Source organism: Ammospiza nelsoni, chromosome 6 (genome assembly GCF_027579445.1).
Source record: "Ammospiza nelsoni isolate bAmmNel1 chromosome 6, bAmmNel1.pri, whole genome shotgun sequence".
Lineage (NCBI taxonomy): Eukaryota > Metazoa > Chordata > Aves > Passeriformes > Passerellidae > Ammospiza > Ammospiza nelsoni.
In genome coordinates, this window is record NC_080638.1 from 8,632,441 (window position 1) to 8,653,929 (window position 21,489).

Genomic DNA, 21,489 nt, shown 5'->3' on the forward strand with positions numbered 1-21,489 from the left:
TTATTATTCATATTCAGCTCAAAATTAGAAAACAAAACTGGCATTGGAGAACAAAATTTGTTACAGCTTCAGTGTGATCACTTCACAACAACAACTGCACTGTATATCTGACACACATTTTAAGGCACAAAGAAAGCTCTTTAGTAAAGACATGATGTACCACAAAGAGAGTGGAAATAATTATCCTTTTTAAAAAAGTTTAAACTAAAATCCCAAATTAAGTTTGGTTAAAACCCTGTATTTGTCACTTGAGGATGGCTGAGCTGCAAAAGAAATGTGGATGGGAGGGAATAATCTGTAGTGCAAGCAGGGCCAATCGAGGGATGTTAAAACAAGCAGTATTGAATGCCAAGGAAGCTGAAATAATGACAGAAATGGGATGTGGAATATCAGCCATGGTAACTCACATGCACCATGATCAGCCAATACCGTCTTCAATGTCCTTCCTGTTTAAACACTTATAGCTGGTTTTGCATGTGACAAGTTACTTGTAATGACTTTAAGATATTTGAGAACTTGGAAAAACAGATGCTAGGTGAAGTACAAGCATGAATTAATTACTGCAAAACTTCAAATATCACATAGCAGTCACTTTATTTTACATCTTCTTTGAAACCTACAGTGGATATTTTATTTTACTTTCAAAATAAATGCTTTCTAGGATATTTAGGCCATATTTAATCTTTTCTCTTGATCTCCAGTGAGACTGTTTTTTTAATGAAAGCTGATATCCTTACACAATGACATGACTCCAGGAGCTGTGGCTCTGACAAAAAGCACCGCTTTGAAGAAATTAGCCAGTCCATGAGAACAGCTGGTTACACTGGGTAATAACTAGTAACACGACATGTTTCACTGAATAACTTTGAACACAAGTATTTTTTAGTTCTAAAGGATGGTTTTAAAACCCAAATACAAGTTACAGAGGCAGAAGTCAGTTTAATGCATAAAATTGAATAAAAGAAATAGGAAAAAAAACCACAACCAATCTCTCAGATACAAATTCAGATTCATTCATGCAACATCCAGAAGTAACAGGTATCTGTAGCACACAGGCACTGCAGCAGCAGGGTTGTCTCTGAATCACATCCCAGAATTTGTTTGGGTTTTGAGCTAAACTTTCTCCTGTAAGAAAGAATTTTTAATTAAAAAAAAATTAATTTTTAATTTTAAAAAAAGCCCATCCTGGTATCAATTAGCACCATCACCCCCTCCTCTCCCCATCTATTTGTAAAGCCCCATTTAATATATTTTGTTAAAGCTGTGGTGGCTTCAAGGAGCTCTGCAAGGGAAGCAGACAGGCAGGTTCTGTGACATGGGGCTGGGTGGCAGCAGCACAGGCAGGCACAGGGTGGGAAACATTGAACTTCATCCTCTGCAAGTATCAAAAGGAGACTTCATTAAAGCCAAAGATTTTTTGCAGTGAGGTAACAGCTTATGGTGTATTGCAAAGAGATATGAGAAAGGGCAGATTTTTCTTATCTTTTGTTATTGGAATTGACCCTCAGGGTCCTTAGGCCTTGGTGAGAGCTTAAGCAAGCTTAGATCAAGGAAGGATTTTGAAATTGAATTTATTCAGATTAGCAGAACCTTCCATGAGAGGATTTACTCTCAACAAGCTGTTGCCAACTCGGAGCTTAGAAAGCCCAGCACATTTTACTGATTTACAATCAACTTTTTTTTTTTTAAATCCAAGGCTAGCCTCATTAAAATATTTGCCATCAACATTCACACAGTAGCAAAGATTCCTGCCAAATGTTTATTTATGGGTGTTTTCCTTGCTTGTTCAGATCATTTTCATTCAGATGACGTTTCGGGGTTTTAGGAAAAAGACATTGTAAATAACGATACAGGGGGAAGTATGGGAGGAGGAATGCAGTAATGAAAAAGTGCTCTAGAAGTGCTATAATGACATAACTTTTCTATAATGAAAAAGTGCTCTTTTCATTAAAATGAAATCTGCTTCTGAGTCACTACTTCATTTCACAATAAAAGCATGTCCAGACTGCACATAAAAAACTTTGCTCTTGCACTTGATGTATTGATTTCGATATTTCTAGCTCTAAAAATGTGAATTATAGGTTCCCATTTCTGCCCTGTGACACGCATGGAGCTCTCTCTCAGTCCCAGCTGTTTTATTTCAGCAGGGAAATAAAAGTCTTATGAACTCCAAGAGAAACCCAAGCCATGCTGAAACCACTCAGCATCTCAGCCTCCACTTTGCAGGGACAGGATTTTCTCTCACAGCTCCCAAACCCAATTTGCAGGGTTGGAATTCATGATGCTTGCCCTGGGAAATCTCTTCAGGCAGAGGAAGAAGGTGCCAGCAGGATTTGCTCAGAGACCTCTCCTGGATGGCTCTGCCAGCTCTGTGCCTCACCTGCGCTCTGCAGAAATTCCAGTTTGGCAGAGTGGGAAACCTCCCCATCCCTGGGGAGCGCCTGAGGACACAAATGCAGGAACTCACCTGTTGGTTCAGCATTGTTTTAGTGCCTCAGACAACAACTGAACCAGCTCAGCCAACTTCTGTTAACACACTCGAAACAGTAGTTTTATTTTTTTCCCAATTAAAAAGTTAAAGCCAAAGCAATACTGAACCATTTGTTGCAGCTCCTCAGTCTTGTGACTTCTTTCTTGGCTGAACCCTAGAAACGTATTTTGCAGTTCAATGCTAGCTGTGAAAATCTATCAGGGAAAAAATAAAAATATATTAATACTAAAAAGTTGTATTAATATAATAATATTAATATCTAATATAGAACATAATATCGAATATAATATATACTATATACTATATTATAATAATATAATTACATATAATACAATAACATTAACATATATAATTAATTGTGTATTAATATAAGGCAAAATGTTGCAAGGAGCCAAACCCTGCAGCACTTGCTAAGAGCTCTTGCACTGAGTGGATGCAGGAACTATTTTACACAGCTTTAATTCAAATTTCTTTGCATGTATCAGTGCTTATTTTATTTCTCCAGCTAAATCTGTTTTCTTTGACTTAGAGCTTTATAGTTTCTTAGTATAACAAGGAAAAATAAACGCTAAGTATGCACCTTTCTTAGTGTGGAAGATTTTTCATAGTATTTATCCCAAATTATATCTACTTTGAGAAACAAGCAGAATTTTATAAAGACTCTTCAGAAAAATCTTCCAATATCAATCCATAAAATGTTTTCAGACCTTTAAAGTGTTTTGGGTTTTTTTAACCTGAAAAATGTGAAAAAAGTATATTTTAAAAAGAGCACTTCTACATAAACAAAGCTCAAAACTTGTAGAATATTTTGTAACTACTTGATTTTATTTAATAATCCACTGTTTTCATGTATTTCTGATTCTGATTTAATTTTGCTCCTTGGAAATGAAAGAATTAACTATGAAATTTTATCAAATAAAGACCCAGAAAGCTTTTTTCTTTCTAATGGAAGCTTTTAAGAAAAACTCCTACAAAGGACTTTGAAGTCAAATCTTACATACAAATCATACATCCCTTAAAGATGGACTGGTAAAGGCACTTGTGAATTAGAACAATTAATGAGATCGCAGCCCTTGCACCTCTGGTGTCTGCAACAGTCCTGCTGCCAGAGAGCTTTCTTCTTGTGATTAAAAAGCAAGTAAATGTTCAGTAAAAAATGTACATAAATTTTCTTTGCATTACCACAAAACCTCTAAATTTTTAATTAACAGAACTGAACTTTTCCCGCAGACAAATGAAGTTTTCTCTTTAAGCATGCATATATTTTGCACTAACAGCAATTTCTGAAAAATCATCTTTCCCTGTTGCATGGAGTGTGCTGAGAATATGCTTAAGGTACATGGGATTCCCCTGTGCCAAAGTGTGCACACGCACGTGCTATGGGAGCCAGGTTTGGTAACTGCTGCAAATTGGAATTTTGTGTACTTGCCTGGCCCTAAGCCCATTGTGAGTGGCATTAGGCCATTTCTTGTCAGAAAGTATGCCTACAGCAGTAATCTATCTTAAATGATCTTTTTGTGACCCTGCTCTGTGCCCTGAAACAAATGAAGCAGGTTTCTGGCCAAGGTTTTGGGGTTTTTTTTCCCCTGATGGGCACACTGGGAGTGGGGGGAGAAGAAGAAGAAAAAAAATCATCATTACACATGCGGTGCACCAAGGCACACAGAGTTTCTTGTGAGCCCACCGAGAGGGGCAGGCACAAAGAAATAGTCATTGCAGCTACAATGGGGCACATCTAGTATGCATTTCCAAGGAATCACATTTTGGGGAGAATTACAGAATAATTACACATATGCTTAGATCATGAGCATTCAATGAAGCGGACAATATTTTGAGGATTTAAGATGTTGGTGTTGTGGTTGTCTCTAAGAAACCAGGATAATTCAGACATTCAAATGCAAAAATGCACCATTTGGAGAGTGTAATACGCTCTGTTCTGGTCAGTGTTACAAATTCGGAAAGGATTCCCCGGCTGCAGACATCAGCCACTTAATACTTAAATCTGTTTCCAAATGTAAAGCGTACAACAAAAGTCCTTTGCATTAATGAAACGGATCCTAGCGCCAGTGGAGTGACACATTTCATTAACGTGTCACATTAGCAGATGTAAAATATAATTACAACAGATATGCCTGTCCTACAGCTTGATAAAACCCGTGGAAGAAATATTGCTTAAGTGATTATGCAATAAACCTCCATCTCAGTGCCCTCATTTTCTGGCTCTAGACTGAGCTAATTTCATGCCAACATACTGAATTTCTCAGCCCTGCAGCTACACTTAGGGCTGGCTCAGCCACATCAATTTGATTTCTGCTGGTACAACAAAAATATCAGGCCATGATAATTGTCAACTGCTAATTAATTGTTAGAAAGTGCCAGCAAATGAGTGCAAATATATTTTGGGTTTCTCTACCAGCATCACAACATAAGCCATTGCCACTTAGGCTGGCTGTGCTTTTAAATACAGAGAAATGCTACTACACAGAGTTTAAAAAACTTCACATTGTTTTCTCTCATATTTCATAAAAGCAGAGCCACTGAGTACAGCAGAGAATCAGCATCTAACTCTTATTTCTTTTCACCTTCTACTTTCTTCAAGTCTATTTCAATACTCTTTAAAACATGGGACAGGTTTTGATCTTCTACTTCCTTCAGATATATCTCAATACTATTTAAAATATGGAGCAGGTTTTGCTTCTCTGCATCTGGTCTCATTATAGCTGAGAGCAAAAGAGCAGCATAATCAGTATGCAAACAAGTATTATAGCATTACTTGTGTGAGCCAGGGTGTTCTGCAGCCACCAAAGGAAGAATAAATGTATTGTTATTGTTATTACTACATCTAAAATAGGCTACAGCCTTGCAAATCAGTAGAACCATGGCTGTAGTCTGAAATCCTGTCCTTGGATGAGCAGGCTGCAGTATTTATGGGGTGCTGGTGTGATGAGTGCCTGCTTGGGAAATGATGAGGTCTGGAAGACTGTATGTAATTGTGGCTTCTGCAAACATTTACTGAAGACTGGGAAGTCCTGGTACAGGGCTAGGTTATGGCAAGAACAGCCTTCAGACTGAGCCACAGGGAAACCCAAAAGGGATTTTCCACATTCTGGGGTTACAGAGGCAGCACAAAGTTGAGCTCAGTGCTTGAAGGCTGAGCCACCACAAAGTGCAGCCTAAGCTGAACAGTTACACCCCTTCAGAGCTCCTGTCCAGGCAATACAATGAATCTGAGACAATTCCTCCAGTTCTGTCCAGGCAATACAATGAATCTGAGACAATTCCTCCAGTTCTGTCCGGGCAATACAATGAATCTGAGACAATTCCTCCAGTTCTGTCCAGGCAATACAATGAATCTGAGACAATTCCTCCAGTTCTGTCCAGGCAATACAATGAATCTGAGACAATTCCTCCAGTTCTGTCCAGGCAATACAATGAATCTCAGACAATTCCTCCAGTTCTTCTCCCAAATCACACCACCAACATAAAATAATAAGGTCTTTTCCAAGAAATTAGGATAGATCTCCTTTCATTTATAGTGTGTTCAATTAGCCTCTCTGCTCCCCTTTGATTGTGGGCTTTAACACTTCTCTTGGTGCATTAGCATTAAAACTTTTGCTTCAAATTAATCTAATTAAATTCATGAAAGCAAACGCAATTCAACTTATTAAATGTACTAAACAAAAATTATCTACCCAACTGTCTTACAAGTCGCAGGATTTTGGAAACTGAAGAATCTGCTAAAAATCTTCTATTTGGATCATCCTAGACTTGAGGGGTTTTAATACTTTAGTGGACTTTTTATATCTTTGTGTTTCATGGCAGAAGAAAAGAAATTAACAGAGCTCATAAAACCCTTTAAAAAACAACAAAGAACAAAATACACAAACAAAAAAAAGAGAACCCAAACCCACACAACTTTATGTTTCTCTGGCACTGCTGATATAATTCTGCCTATCAGGAGATAAAGTCACTCAGCAGCAGTGAAGCATCTTCTTTTGAAACTTTGAATTTTTTATGAAGCACAGGTATTTATGTGCACATGAAGTTCTCAAAGAGAAAGGAAAAGATGGCAAAGCTGGTAATCAGCAACAGGTCTCTACTGTGTGCAAGAGTGTGGAACTGTCAACTTGTAAAGTTTATTAAAATCCTGGTTTTCTTTTAAACTGCTGCAATAAGCAAACTAATTATAATCAGGAATAATAAAATAATAATAATTTAAAAATTCAGGACTCTGTGGACCATCAGGTTCATATGAGCTGTGACATTCAAGTGAAGGTCACAAAATACAAGTGTGTGAATAATATACATAAAGATAAGCAATTCCCTTGATGCAAAAATTGTAAATGCCCTTGAAAAAATAAACAGTTATCTTTCTATAATAGAACATAGAGAAAACCATGGTCTAGTATACATTCAGTCCTTGCTACAACAAAATGGAAATAAAAAGAGGAATATGCTAAGTAAAACATCAAAAAAATTGAACTTCCTAATTAAAATAGGTTGATAAACATAAGGTTACATCTCTAGCATTCTATTACACAAGGATATAAACCAGGCAGAATGCACTTGACATAAATGTTTGGATGGAAGAAGCTTTTGCTTTGAACATGGAAGTGGAACAGGCATGCACAGTAGCACAGAGCCACTTGCCAGTGCTGTGATTCCCCACTGATCAGACTGTGCCAAAGACTTGGCTGATGCACCATCCTAATGGATGGACTCATTTCCCCCCTAGAATCTTTGTGTTTCTCTCTAAAATGTAAAACCCGAGGGCTTTTCTCAATATATATGTTTTCAATTTGGTTATGCTTTGCTGGCAGCACCCCTCCACATGAGGGTTGATTTAGTGTTGCCTAAGTCTCTTTATGTTTCTGCTTATTATTATTATAATTCTTTCATGGCTAAAAAAAAAAAAAAGTATTTTTATTTCCTTGTAGTCATGTCACACTTCCATCCACCATAGTTTCATTGCATAATTTTCATGTACTTTACTGTGTTACAGTGACTTTCAAGCAGCACCGTGCATACTTCCTTAGATGTTGCCAGAGCTCAGAAAGGTCAATAAAAATCTTAATTACTGGGACCTTAGCCTAGGGACACCTAAGGCAAGTTTTTTAAGCCATCTATTATCAATTCAAGCTCCTCTGTTTCAGCAATGACTGCACAAACCTCTTACCTCCTTTGTGTTTGTGGAGTCACATCTCAGCCGTTGTCATTCCAGCCCAAAATCAGCATGGGGTGAGTCCCCACCTTGCTGCCCTCACTGCAGTGGCAGGATGAGGAAGATGATGGGGAGCAAGGGGAAGGTGGAGTGTCACCCTCCATTGCCACCACACAGGGCCTGGAGCTCTTTCTGCCAGCACATTCAGTCATGGGTTTATAGGGAGCATTTGCAAGTACTCCTAGGAGTGTTCCCACCTGTTGATCCTAGACATCTTTGCCCCCACTAGGCTCAATAAGAATAAATTACAAGTAAATGTACAAGACAGAGGCAAATCTGATCATATCAGCCTAAATGAAACAGCAGCCACTCATTCTGATGGGATTGCATTAAATCCTTCCTGTGGTAACTGCAGGCCTTGAAGCAAAAGCTCCACAAGTAGTGGAGATCTGTACAGCCATCTGTAAAACCTCACTCTTCCTACTGCCCCTAACAATATTTTAGGGATATTATCCTTAGCACAGCACTGGAGTAGATCTCTGAGCACTATATGTTTTCCATTAGCATTGTTTTTTGCACTGTGCTGAAAGATTATGGAAAGGGAAGAAACAGGACATCAATCAAGGCTCAGCTGCCAGACAAGAGGAATTAACATGGGAGTCTGATTTAATTTCATTTTCACAGAGAGTAAAACTGCAGTGCAGTTTTGTAGCTCAAGCCTTCCCACAGGAGTTATTTGTTAGGCCCTGCAAGGCTTTTTCTTAGTCCAGCTTTATGTTTGAGGAGCTGCTGACCTGAGTGAGGTTTCTCCTCATGCACAGGAGCACAGGCAGCCAACCCCAACCCTTCCAGTCTCACCTGAAGCGCTCCATGTGAGGAGATGCACAGCTACCCACCAGCAAACAGAGCAATGGCCTCTGCCTCACACCTGCTGGGTCTCTGTTGCTGCCTCAGAAAAGCCAGATCCATTTCTTCCTCTTACTCAGACCTGCCTTTTGATTAACAGCTAAAACAATTCCCTGTTCAGTCATGAACTGATTAACTAAATAAAACTTCTGCTAGAAATGCAGAAGAACACTAGAAACTCAACATCCTCAGAGTTAGCAAACAAGAAGTGGAACACATTCTAAACAGGATTTATTGAGGTCTTAATATGTCTTGGCTGTTCTTTGACACCAGAATGGTGGCTTGGGAAAGCGTATTTGCATTATCACATCCCCACTGGCAAACAAGACTCCACAGGCTCTACTGTGGCTTCCACATTCTCCATAAAAAGAGCCAGGAAAGCTCTCCCAGCATGGCTCAGTTTGCTCTGTGTGTCAGCCACTCAGGATACATATTTCACAAAGCACAAAAGCAATGCCATGTACTCCTTCCACAGAGCCACAGGAAAGTGCAAGGGCAACTCTGACAGAATCACCACCACCTCTGTGTCAGAGACCAGCAAGGAAGTTTCATCACCAATGAAACTCAGGCTACAAGAAGTCTGAAGTTTCCTAAGGTCACTCAGGAACATCCTGTTCATTATTATGGGTTCAGGCAATGGCCAGATCTGCCTGGCACACATGAGTTACACACTGTAAAATAAAGAATGTGACATCCATCCAAACCCTATTTGTCAGGATGCTCCTTGCAGATGATCCCTGTAATGCACTGGAAAAATCTGTGACCTAGAAATATTTGGAATCACATCTCTGCCTAGCACTCACCAACACAGCCCCACATTTATTCAAACTGCCTGAAGGCAGAATCATGGAATGGTTTGGGTTGGAAGACACATTCAAAGATCCTCTAGTCCAACCTCCAAGATGAACAAGATCTAGCCTTGCAAATATTTGTGTGCCTTCCAAATACCCAAAGCCCTAAACATTGCATTCATGTTAAATCTGAAACATTTAATCACATTTACCCTGAAATCTAACAAACCAGCCCTCAGATGCAAACCAGCAAACAGTTAAAGTAGAAAAGCTCTGTGTGACTTTTGGTCTGTTCTAAACGATGACCAACCCAAAACATAAAATACAAATTTCTCCACAACACCATCTTGCTGTGGAACAAAGGGCACTGCAGCGCTCTGCAATTTGGCTGGCTTTTCACGCTCTCGCTTCTCTTCCAGGCAAATCTCAAGCCATGAAATTTCTTTTTTGTTAACCCAAAGACATGGTAATGTCAAGCATTCATGACCATAAGCATGGAAAATTGATGAAATTACAGTGTGTTCAGGAAAATAATGCAGTGATGACAGAAAGAATCTCTGCTTGTATCTGTGTCCTGGTGGCAGCTTTTTGAACAGGTGAACATTTTTTCCTCCCTCTATGCAAAACATCTCTTTGCATGAATACATCAAATAGATGCCCAGGGAGAAAGGTCAAAGGGAAATACTCACACAAATAATTAAGATATGAGGAGACAGTGTATTAGGTTCAATAATGCTTTTTCCACTGTCTGACTCAGTTGAGGTGCACCTTCCAACATGACACTGTTTGCAAGGCTCTATATAAATGGAAAGCAACAGAGCTGGGCTTCTTGCTGCCCCAAAACCAGGACAGGCAGAGTGTGGATAAACAGGGCATCCCTCTTCCAGAGGTCCTCACAACCCAGCAGGGCCCTCTGGAAGCTCCACAACCCCACATTCTGGGCACTCCTGCTTTGGTCCTGCAGCTGCAGTGGGGTCTTCACACACCTGGCTCCCACAGAGCGGTCAGGTGAATAAATAAATGAATTAACACATCAGACCCAACAGTCACATGTGACATTATCTTGGGCAGCTCTTGAAAGAGTCAAGAACTGGTTGAAACATTAATTACATTAATAATTCCATCAGTAACATTAAAGGCTAAAATTAAAACCAGAAGACTGGGGGGGGGGTGGAAAGAGTTAAATGAAACAATGAGGAAAACTAGAGAGAATGAATACAGGTGAACACTTCACTGTGAGAGCCTGCCAGGATCCCCTCAGACTAAGGAAAGCACTTGGCTATGTCCCCAGTCCAGCTCTCTCATCAATGGGAGCTCCTCCCCACAAAGAGTGTTCCCCTAATTTGTGTGTCTGCCTGGGGACAGAGCCTTCTCTGCTAAAGAGCAAAGCTCACAAGCCCTTCTGACCAGCACCTAGCTTTCCTCATAGACAGCAATGTGGAGAACTGGGTCATAAATAGGAATACTAATCCCTCAAGAATGGAACTGCTTTGCTGGGAAGATATCCATCACAGTAACTTCAGACACTCACACAGACAGGGTCTCCTCCTTTAAGGGTACCCCACAAAAATGCATTCTCTCCTGTTTTCTTTCCTAAATTATTCTTTCCATTATGGTCACACCCTGATTTTAAAAGAACGCTTGCAAAGGATCGCAATGACCATGCTGAAAAGGTAATATTAATCTAATAGTAACACAGTTTCTTCTAACTCAAATTTATCAGGGCAGGAAATATTTCCACATATTTCTCTGAAATCCTAGCAGTAATATGTAGTTTTTTACAATTTTTCAGTCTTACATGAATGTCTAGATTTCAGATTTTCCACAGAGGTATCTTTTCCCCAGGCAGGCAGAACGCACTCCTGTTTATGTCTCCTTTCTGTGCAGGAGATGCACAAGTATTTAGGGAGGGGTCACACAGTCACAGACTCTCTCCCATGCCTGGACAGCACAGCTGCAGCTACTGAACACACAGTCTGAGGCAAACCTGCCACCATTTACTCCTCTTTGGCCTCTAACAGGAGACTGCATGTCACAGAACCTCATGCCCATATTCTTTATAGGGAAAAAAAATGCATTACTAAGTTTCCCCATGGTTCAGTTGCTGCAGGCTGACACAAACCCAAGGTTTGGTTTTAAGGCAGATCTTCACTTGCCACAAATTTGCTGGGCAGGGACCCTACAGTGAATTAGGGCAACCCAACAAGGGGAGAGAAAGTGATGCATTGGACTCCATGGATATCAGAAGGCTGATTAATTACTTTATTATACTATACACATTTCATCTAAGCTGAATCTGCCAAGCACTTACCTGCTCACAGTGCCCAGAATCTCATGGCTGTCACCCACAGTCCCCACACACACACCTGGCCCTGACAAGCCAAGGGAACAGAACACCCTCACTGTGGGTGAACAATCTCCACATTGCATTCTGCTGTGGCACAACACAGGCACAGCAAATGAGACAAGCACTGTTTTGATCATTCTTTTCTCTGCTTCTCCCAGGTTCAGGGAATGTGAATCCCACAGGATCCTGCAACAACAGCTGCAGTTTCCTGGCCCAGTTTCCATCTGCTCTCCAGAACCAGCCCCCCAAACCTGATGCATCCCAAGGTTTCCTTGCTAGGGATATCTTCCTGGGCTTCTTAGTCAAGCCAACTGATTTTCAGGCAGCTGCCATCATGCTACTAATTTTTTAAAACCATAAATCCTTCTTGTTGTCTTTTTAGTTGAAGTCACCTCTTAATGATTTTCTGCACACATCTGAGGAACAGGACTGTTTTCTTAAAATCTGAAATTCATATATAAGCAGAAGGCTCCAGAAGCAGATGTATCTCACATCTAAAGCTCTGCCATAAACTGGAGAGAAGCAGCACCCTAACTCCAGATCCCAAATCTTCCACAAGCACTGCATTTGGAGAAAGCAGGAGTGAAACTCTGCCATGTCAGCCAGTCGTGCTTTACCTCCCCCGGGCTGTGCGCAGCTCCCCGAAGCACAAGGCAAATGCAAACAGGCAGAAGTCCTGTGCAAAATAAACACGAGTAAAGGCAAGGCGGGCTGCACAAGTGCTGCAGGGATGGCAAGCTGTGTTTGACATCCCCGATCCCTTCCTCACCGTCGCTCCGCTCATGCTCGTGTTGCCCTCTCGTGGCTGCTGGCGCAAAGCAGCAGCCCTACCTCCTCCCACTCAGGACTGAGCTGTGATTGTAGGTGCATTTTTGGAAGTTTACGACCAGCTTTTTATCCCTAAGAGTAATCCACTCTAGCAAGAATTTGTCATGCTGGTGATTCTACAAACATCCTTACATCTTTCATGGAAGCACAGAAGGTTCTGTGGGGTTGGAAGGGACCTTAAAGCTCACACAGCTGCACTTCCCCTGCCAAACCACACACTTTGTCCAGAACACCATCCAGCCCAGCTTCCCTGGGCAGGCTGTGCCAGGGCCCCACTACCCTCACAGGGAAGGATTTTTCCTGAATATCTCTTCTAAATGCACCCTCCATCCCCTTAAAGCCATTTCCCGCATCCTGTCACTCCATGTCCCTGTCCAAAGCCCCTCTTCCTCCCTCACCTGTTCCCACAGCCCCACACACAGCACCATCACCCTTGTGTTACACTGAGCACATTTATATTGATTCTGCTGGTTTGTTCTGCTGCTCCATCCCAGCACGAAAATTCAGAGGCTTCTCTCACTGACACAAACAAGTTTCCTTAGATCAAGTGCAAGCAAGGGAAGCCCCACAAGCTCCCAGCTGAGGTTCCTCTGTGTGTGCCAGGGAAGCATGGAGAGCACTGTCACACCCTTCAGAAGTCAAACTGGTCTGTAGGGCACCACCACCAACCATCCAGGCCCTCAGGGTTTCTGTCAGGCACTGACTGCCACTCTCCCAAAAGCCATTCAAGTTCCCAAAGCCCTACAGCCTCCTCTAATGCCCACGGATTTCACCCGCAATTAGCTGGCTTACCAAACACTCTGGAGATGAGCCTTAATCTCCTGGTGGGTCAGTGATTAAGGTAGAAAGGGTGAATAAGCCCTTATAATCAGAGGACACTTAATATACATGAGGCATAGATACTGTATGCAAAATAAACTTTGTTTCAGCAACAAAAAGAGCATCAGGATGTGGTGCTTGGGGGGAAAAGAAAAGCAGTTTCATTTCTGAGAGGTTTTAGCTCTTACTAAAAGCTGTTTAAATTAATTCAGGAAGACAGATAATTGCTATAGATGGACAGAGTGCCAGAAGAAACGGGATCAAAAAAAATACAAAATTGTCAGAATTGGACAAGACCTGCTATTCATCAATTTTGAGCCCTGAGAATACTCTGAAATTATTTTTCCCAAACTATTTCTATAGCAGATGCTGCTGCCTTTCTCTCTGTAAACACAAAGAAAATAAATAAACAAATGATGTTTACAAACAAGCACAAAGAAAATAAATAATGTTTACAAATAAGCACAAACTTTTTAAAAAACCAGTGCTGTGTGACACTGACCAAGGAAAAAAAAAGCACATAAAAATAAGTATGAAAGCACGTTAATTTATATCCCCACAAAAAACTAAGAGTGAAGAGAACCTTCCTATATTTGCTAAAGCAATATTAAAGCTTCCACAGCTAAAGCCACTAAGTAAAATTTGATTCCACCACTACTTAAAAGACTCAGGAAGTTACCTTGAAGAGCTTCCACTTCAGAATTCCCCTTTAAATATTTCTCCCTGTAAGGTTTGACATTTCTTAGAGCTCTCACTTCTGCAAATGGCACAGAGCAGATGCCTGGGACAGCAAATGGAATGAAGTTTCTTTGGTCTAGAAGGATGGAAGAGGAATCAGAAAATGTCTCAGTTCTTACCAGTTTGTTTCAAAGCAGCTGACAAATTTTTGTGGGGGAGAAAATTAATCTTGTTAATTGGCAGGCATGACATAGTCAAATGTTCAGAATCACAAATCCATGGCTTTATCCAAACTCACTGTGACATAAAAGAGAACCTGTAACCAATCCCAAGCCTTCCTTTTTGATACTGGGCTGATACTCTGTGAACCCACAGACATTTTTCTTCATCAATTACTAATTAAATCTTGAACTAAATCTACGCCAAGAGTGACAATTTGGGGGAGGAGTGTATGACAGAGCCAAGGGCCACCAGCTGCAAGAAAGCACCCATAAACAGGGAGCACCTTGGTGAGCTCTTGGGTCACTACAGGCTGATAACTCTACCCCGATAAACCACTCCAAGTAGAGATACGGTCTTTTCACTTTTCTTAAGCATGAGGGGAAAATTGGTGAGTTTAGAGTGAGCATGTAGCTGTTGTATTCATTTTGTTGTTATCATATTTCCAGAGTCCCATACCTTCTGAGTGGTTCTCTCACAAGCAGCTCTTCATAGCAGCGTTGTTCCTGCTTCTCCATCAGGGCTCCTCCAAGGCTCTCCCTGACCACCCCACCCCCTTTTATCCCAGTTATCTTCATTAGCCACAGCTGCTGCCCAATTAAGGCCATCACAGCTGCAGCCCATTTACAGTAACTGGAATCAGGGCAGAGTCACTTATACAATACAGAGATCTTTTAGTGCAATACATACATTTACTCAGGCCCCTATATTTCCCCCTTTTCATTTAACACATTTTTCAATTACACAGCTACAATACACATATCTGTCCCAGCTCTCAGGCTGCCACAGCTCTTAGCTGTCTTGGATACATACATTTCCCTAGATTTTCTCAGGCTCCTTTCCTCAAAGGCCATGCTTCTCACAGCTCTCTGCTGTCACAGCTCCTTGATTCAAAGCTCTCGCTTCTTTCTTCTACATATCTGTCCCAGCTCTCGGGCTGCCACAGCTCTCAGCTGTCCTATCTTCTATTGTTGTTATTACATTTCTAGAGTCCCAGCTCTTGGGCTGCCACAGCTCTCGGCTGTCCTATCATCTATCACATCGGGATCACCAGTTGTTGTATTCATATTGTTATTATCATATTTCTAGAGTCCCATACCTCCTGGGTGGTTTGCTCACACACAGCTCTTCACAGCAGTAGTAGCGGTAGTAGTAGTAGTAGTAGTAGTGGTGGTGGTGGTGGTGTTGTTGTTGTTGTTGTTGTTGTTGTTTCTCCATCAGGGCTTCTCCAAGGCTCTCCCTGACTGCCACCCAACCCCCTTTTATCCCAGTTATCTTCATTAGCCACAGCTGCTGCCCAATTAAGGCCATCACAGCTGCAGCCCATTTACTATAACTAGAATCAAGGCAGGGTCACTTCTACAATACAGAGATCTGTTGCTGCAATACATACATTTACTCAGGCCCCTATATGTGGCTGCCTTTAATATTTCATAGTACTGTTGTCATCATTATGGTAGCATTATTTTCTCCACCCCTGCCAACACACATGAAATTTGATCTCAGTCTGAAGCAGCCAGTGGTGGGTGAAACACCGGATGTTCATGAAGTGCACAGGCCAGCTCTCAAACAATGCATTTCATTGATAGGCAGTGGACGTGAGGTTTTGTTTCAGAAGCCAAATCCTCCCCCACAAGAGGAAACATTCCTTTCTTACATGTTCTGGCAAAAATGACTGTGCAGAACACTGCTGAGAAGCTGGGCAGAGTCTGCAGATTCAGGAGGACTGGGAACCACCTTGAGACTTCTTGTCCCTCTGCATTGAGTTGTCTGGGCTTGACACAACTTTGCAGCACTCGCTTTGATTCTGATTTAAAGCTGTCCTCAAAAAACCATTTAAAGTTAGTTATGAGCAAACATCTGCAGCACTTCAGCTGAACTACAGCAGAAACAATTTGTCACAGCAACAGCTGGAACAAGATGTGTCAGCAAGATTAATGTCTTGTTCATGCACACTGCAATGCTGATCAGCACCAGAGGGGAAAAACCAGTCTGCTTCCAGCATGTTTTAGGCAAGGAGAAATAGTAGTGAAACATTTTATTTCAGTAAAGATGGATAAATGGCTGTATCTTATCAGATTTCTTAAAATAATCCTGGCCTAAGTAGAGCAGAAAGCTCCTGAACCAAGTCAGGTCTATTCATTCGTATTCTCAATGATGATCAGGCAGATGTCATCCAAGCACGCAAAAATCTTCACTGGGGAGCTACCTCTTTCTGACAGAAGTAGAGGAATTGGACTTCTCAAAGTGCTCACTCTGAGTTCATTTTTTAGATTTCATCGTTATTTAGCACGTATTTTAATTGCCAAGTACTATCCCTACTATCCCTAAAATTTGCCTGGGTCTTTATTGCCCAGTGAGATTGTTCTCAGCCTGTGTGGCAGGCTTGTGCATTGAAATTTCACACACTATGCTAAAGTAACTATGGTTCCACAGAAGCAGAGCACAGAGCATCTCTTTACTTTCTGGAAGTTAACATACACCTCTATGTGTCTCCAGGCATGAGGCAAGAAACAGACCAGCCTCTGCGGCTTTTGGCTCTGTGCACTCACTCAATTCCAGAAAAAGAAGAAAACCCCCCAACATTTTTGGACCTGTACCATATTGTGGCTGAATGTGATTGAAAGGAAATTTTGCCTGGTTTTAAGTTTTGTTTTGAAACATTTGGTCTGGTTCTGAAATCCTTAAATTTTCTGATTATTCCCTAGGTGCAACTACCACCTTTACTACCAGCATCGTCACTATTTTTTTCTTCACCTAACTTACTCACCCTCTACTAATTAAGCTTGATATTTGTGTATATTTGCCTTTTTTATCTCACTCCTCCCCTGAGTGCATCTGTGTTCCTGTCCAGCACAAACCCAAGGCTGGCCCAGGGCATTATTTTCAGATGAGCTTCAAATCATGTAAAATTTGAACTTGACTGATGTGGGAAGTGGATAAGGAATATTTTTATTTGGGAGATAACAGAGAGGGCAGAGATGTCCCATTTGAGTTTTGCCATGGCTGGAAGATGAAAGCATTGCAGCTTGGCTCAGATGTGCAGGACAAGCAGAGGAACAGAGGAAGACATCTCCTTTTACAGCTAGATTTGTAATTACTTCTACATTAATTCATTCAGTAGGATCCTCTTCATCTCCTTCATGTTCCTTCTGCCTTTCTCTCCATTCCTTTGCAACTCCCAATTACCCCGAACATTAAAAAGTCAATTAATATATATATAATATATTTTTTATATAATTATCTTATATAACATATAACATGTAATATATAATATATATTATATAATATATAATATGAAATGTAAAATATATAATATAGTATATAGTATATAGCATATGATATATATATTATATACTATATACTATATAATACATCATATGCAATATATAATTATATTATATTATAATTAATGATATTTAATAATTAATATTAATATATAATTATATAGTTACGTAATTAATATAATAATCAATACCTTGAACAAGTCACTCAAGTTTGAACACTAATTCTTAGACCTAAGAGATATAGACACAGATATACAGATATCTCTATCCCATATAAATGTCTGAAAAGAGTCATGTATTGTGAAGCTATAGTTCTATTTTTTTAGCAGCATACAAAATCAATACTAAATGCCTTTCTGTGACCTTTCCTGACTCACAGGTATCACAGCTCAAGATTTTTTTTCCCCTAGCATCTTAATCCTCCATCTTGCACCAGTGAGAATCCTGATTCCCTTGAACTCAGCACCCCCAGGCCCCCAGGCTGGAGGTGACAGGGTGGGAGTGTGCCACCTCAGATTGTCTCAGTGCCAAAGGTTTGTGGGAACTAATCGGGATCAAAAGGCATTTGCTTAAATTAGCTTTATCATTATGACAAATCTTCACAAGGGGGAAAGTTTGCCTTGACACTTTGAGCTTTAGGGGTATTCAGGCCCTGAAAATTTCCAAAATTCTCCTCATAAGTGGTTTCAGTGTACATATGTCATTAAAAATCATCCCCAGTATATTTGTCTGAATTAAAAAAAAAAAATAGAAAATTCCAACTTTTTGCCCTTCCTAAAAGAAATCATTGCATTTTGACCACCTGATGGGCCCTTGGGGTTAATTAGAAAATCCCCATCAAGAGCTCAGAGGCCAATATCAGCTGTCAAAATCCCACATTCCCCTCTTTCACCTCTTTCAAGTGCAAAACAACCTGTGTCTGAAGATGTGCCAGAGAATAAAAGGGCACACCACAACCACTGTGGGCTCTGACTTAGACCTATTCATAGCCTCACCACTATGAATACAGCAAAATCTCAAATGAAAGTTTTAATCTCCCCACTGCATTCAATCCAAAGAGAAAAGGGCTTCCCTTTTAACAATTTCCCCCCTTAAATCTTTTGTGCTGCCGTGCTCCTGAAAAAGCTGAGATTTTGCTCAGCCCCAGTGAGGGCTTTTGCCACAGAAAGCACTGCACCTAACCCCTTTGTGCTGGCATAAGAGTAAAGGTCTGCTTAGACCAAAAGTAACTCATGCAAAAGGCCTTCAGAGGCTCTAAATACAAACTGAACAAGATCAGAGTTAAAAGTGCAGGCATCTGAGCTCACCCAGTTTGCCTTCCATGCTCCTTTCCCTTGTTCCCCAAAGGTGTGTGGTAAATACAAAGATGAGTGGGGAAAAACAAACATTGGCCAAAAAAAAATTAAATAAAAAGAAATCAGATGTTCTAATGCTGGAAGATGAAGACAGAAAAGTCCTGTTATTCCATAAGTCCTGTTATTCCACCCAGATGAGATGAGATCCCTCTCACACGTTCAGGTGAATACATCACACCAGAAAAGTGCAGCCTTGTTGTTATCCAAGCCATCTCCAGCTGCTTTCCTCTCCCTGCAGGAGACCCCACTTACAGGAAAGTCAGCAATAACTTCATTTTGCACTCAGTTTTATGAATGAAGGAAAACAGCAAAGGCAATTATTTCGTCAATGACTCAGCCATGTGCAGGCACATTAATGGCCTGAAATGAAAACCAGACCAAGCACTGAGCATCTCCAGATGCGCTACTCCATCTTTTGGGGAGCTTTTCGGCCATTTTACCACAGACACACTTTCCATCCCACCTCACTGAGAGCAGAGCATTCCTGCCCAGTGCCCCCTGCCTCCCTGGCTGTGCCCAGCCCCTCTCACCCACGGGGGCGAGGAGCTTTTCTGTCCTGGAGGGACCCCAGCACTCCTTCTCCCCCCTCCCAGGGATTCTTGCTTTTCCTCCTGGCGAGCAGCAGCACCTACATTGTATGGGCACAGACAGGGAGCATTCACAGCCCCCAGCCAGCCATTCACTCCAGGGCAGCTGGAGAGGCTCAGGGCTCGCCTTGCCCTCTTCACTCTTGGATGAGTTTTGTGCAAAGCCCGGGCTTGGGGTCCTTTCCATCCCCGAGCCAAGCAATTAGTGAGAGGTGGAAAAAGGAGAGAAAATGTCGCAGGGTTTTTGTCTTTCTTCACTGTTTGTTCTTTTTATGTTTGTTTGGAGCTAAATTGTGTTATCTGGCTGCACTGGAAGGATGTAAAAGCATACTTGGGGAGGAAAAAGGAAATGATGTTTGATTAATTAATACGTCCTTAGGCTTTTTGCTTTTGTACTAAAGGTTTGCAAATAGCACCTCCCATTCATGGAACACTGAGTGGAACTGCTGCTAGAAGAGAGACCACTGGCCAAACAAGATTAGGGGTGTTTTAATTTAGTATTGCCCTGCTTCAGATAGTGACTCACCTCTTTTCAGAGAATGTTTTTGCAGATCAGAGTTCTAAAGATCCTAATAGGCTGCTAACAACTTTTGTCCCCTGAGATTTGTGCTATACTGATCAGGATCACATTCTACAGCAGCACTATGGACCTTTACACAATAAAACTTATGAAAAAAACTGAGAAAAAAGTTTTTAAAATATCCCCCCCAGCTTTTACCCACCATCCCATCTCCTTCCTACTTTATTTGCTGTTGAAGCCAAACCCTTGGATTCCAAAAAAAAAAAGTGGATCTTCTCTCAGAATTGAGTTTGATGAGTTCTATTGTACTGAGGGGAGGTAGAGAATCGAAAGTACCTTTGACTTAGATCCTTTACTGGATCTGTAAGTAAGTCAATAATCTGACTTTGGACTTCCATTTAGCCACCATTTGAATATCACTGCCAAAACTTCCTCTGTGATGTGATCAGAACAACCCTTCCACTCTCCTGTACATCCTTGTACATCTTTCTACATCCTTGAAGTGGTGAATGGCACTTTGCTGTTTTGTGCATGCAAAATGTTTTGGGTAAGATTGTGCCACAGATGTGGCACAAACTCCACTCCTGCCAGGAGAGATTCTCTGTCAAATAAAGACAATTTAGTGAAAACTCTAAAGCTCACAGTGATGGGCACAGTATAAAAGCAATAGATAAAGAGAAACTGAGCAATGTGGCAGGGAATTGCCAGGGGATCTGCCTGTTTGCAGAATGTCTCCTGTTTGCACGTGAGCACTGCTGAGAAGCCAGAGCCCTTGCTAGGGCCGGTTTAATTTATATGCCCTCAGAATGAGGTCATATCCATATCATGCATGATCTCTATTGGCTTTACAGATGCCTTAACCTGAGAAGGTTCAAGCTCTTCAAGAGCCATTCACACTTGGCAGATTGATATAGTCACTGACAATTGACTGCCATCCGAGTGTATCTGGGAACACAAAGCTCACATAAATATTGTCGGGCGTAGCCCATTGTCAGTCACTCACTTCTGCCCTTCAGCTTCCTGCAGCCCGAGAGGAAGATCATTTCTCTCAGTGTCACATGTCTGGCTGACCCAGCAGGCACACAGTGGTTTCCTTTTAACCAGGCTGTGCTCAGAATGTCAGACACAGGTTTGTTCAGCCAGTGAACAAGGTGAAACCTCTGAGGCCGGGTGGCCAGAGGCTGGTGAGAAAGCCTGGAACAGCTCCTAGTGGTGTTCCTAGCCTGGAAAAGCTCCAGGAGGAGGCATGAAGGTCTGTTGATGTTTTTTCTGCAGTTTCATGGCTGACCTGTCTGCTTACTCAACCTAAGCCCTTACCAAAGACAGCTGTGAGCAGAGCACAGGGTTTTCATGCTGTACTCATGGCTTTCCAGCCCAGAAGTTCCTTTGCTCTGGGTTTAATACTACCACCCGAGCTCCCCTCTCTCTGTGACAGCTCTCAGATAGGAAGGCATGAAAATATTAATAAGGGATGAGAAAAACAGGAGAAATAAGTGTGCA

The 21,489-nt window shown here is 41.4% G+C and overlaps 1 long non-coding RNA gene across 1 annotated transcript; it reads right to left on the reverse strand.

Annotated features, from left to right (window-relative positions):
* Nucleotides 1–590: 590 nt before the first annotated feature.
* Nucleotides 591–15,437, reverse strand: LOC132074987 (uncharacterized). Its single transcript, XR_009418688.1, has 5 exons — nt 15,340–15,437; nt 14,023–14,157; nt 3,072–3,225; nt 2,599–2,685; nt 591–1,125 (listed from the first exon to the last, which is right to left on the reverse strand). It is a non-coding gene; the product is annotated as an uncharacterized LOC132074987 (long non-coding RNA).
* Between the last annotated feature and the right edge of the window lie 6,052 nt (nt 15,438–21,489).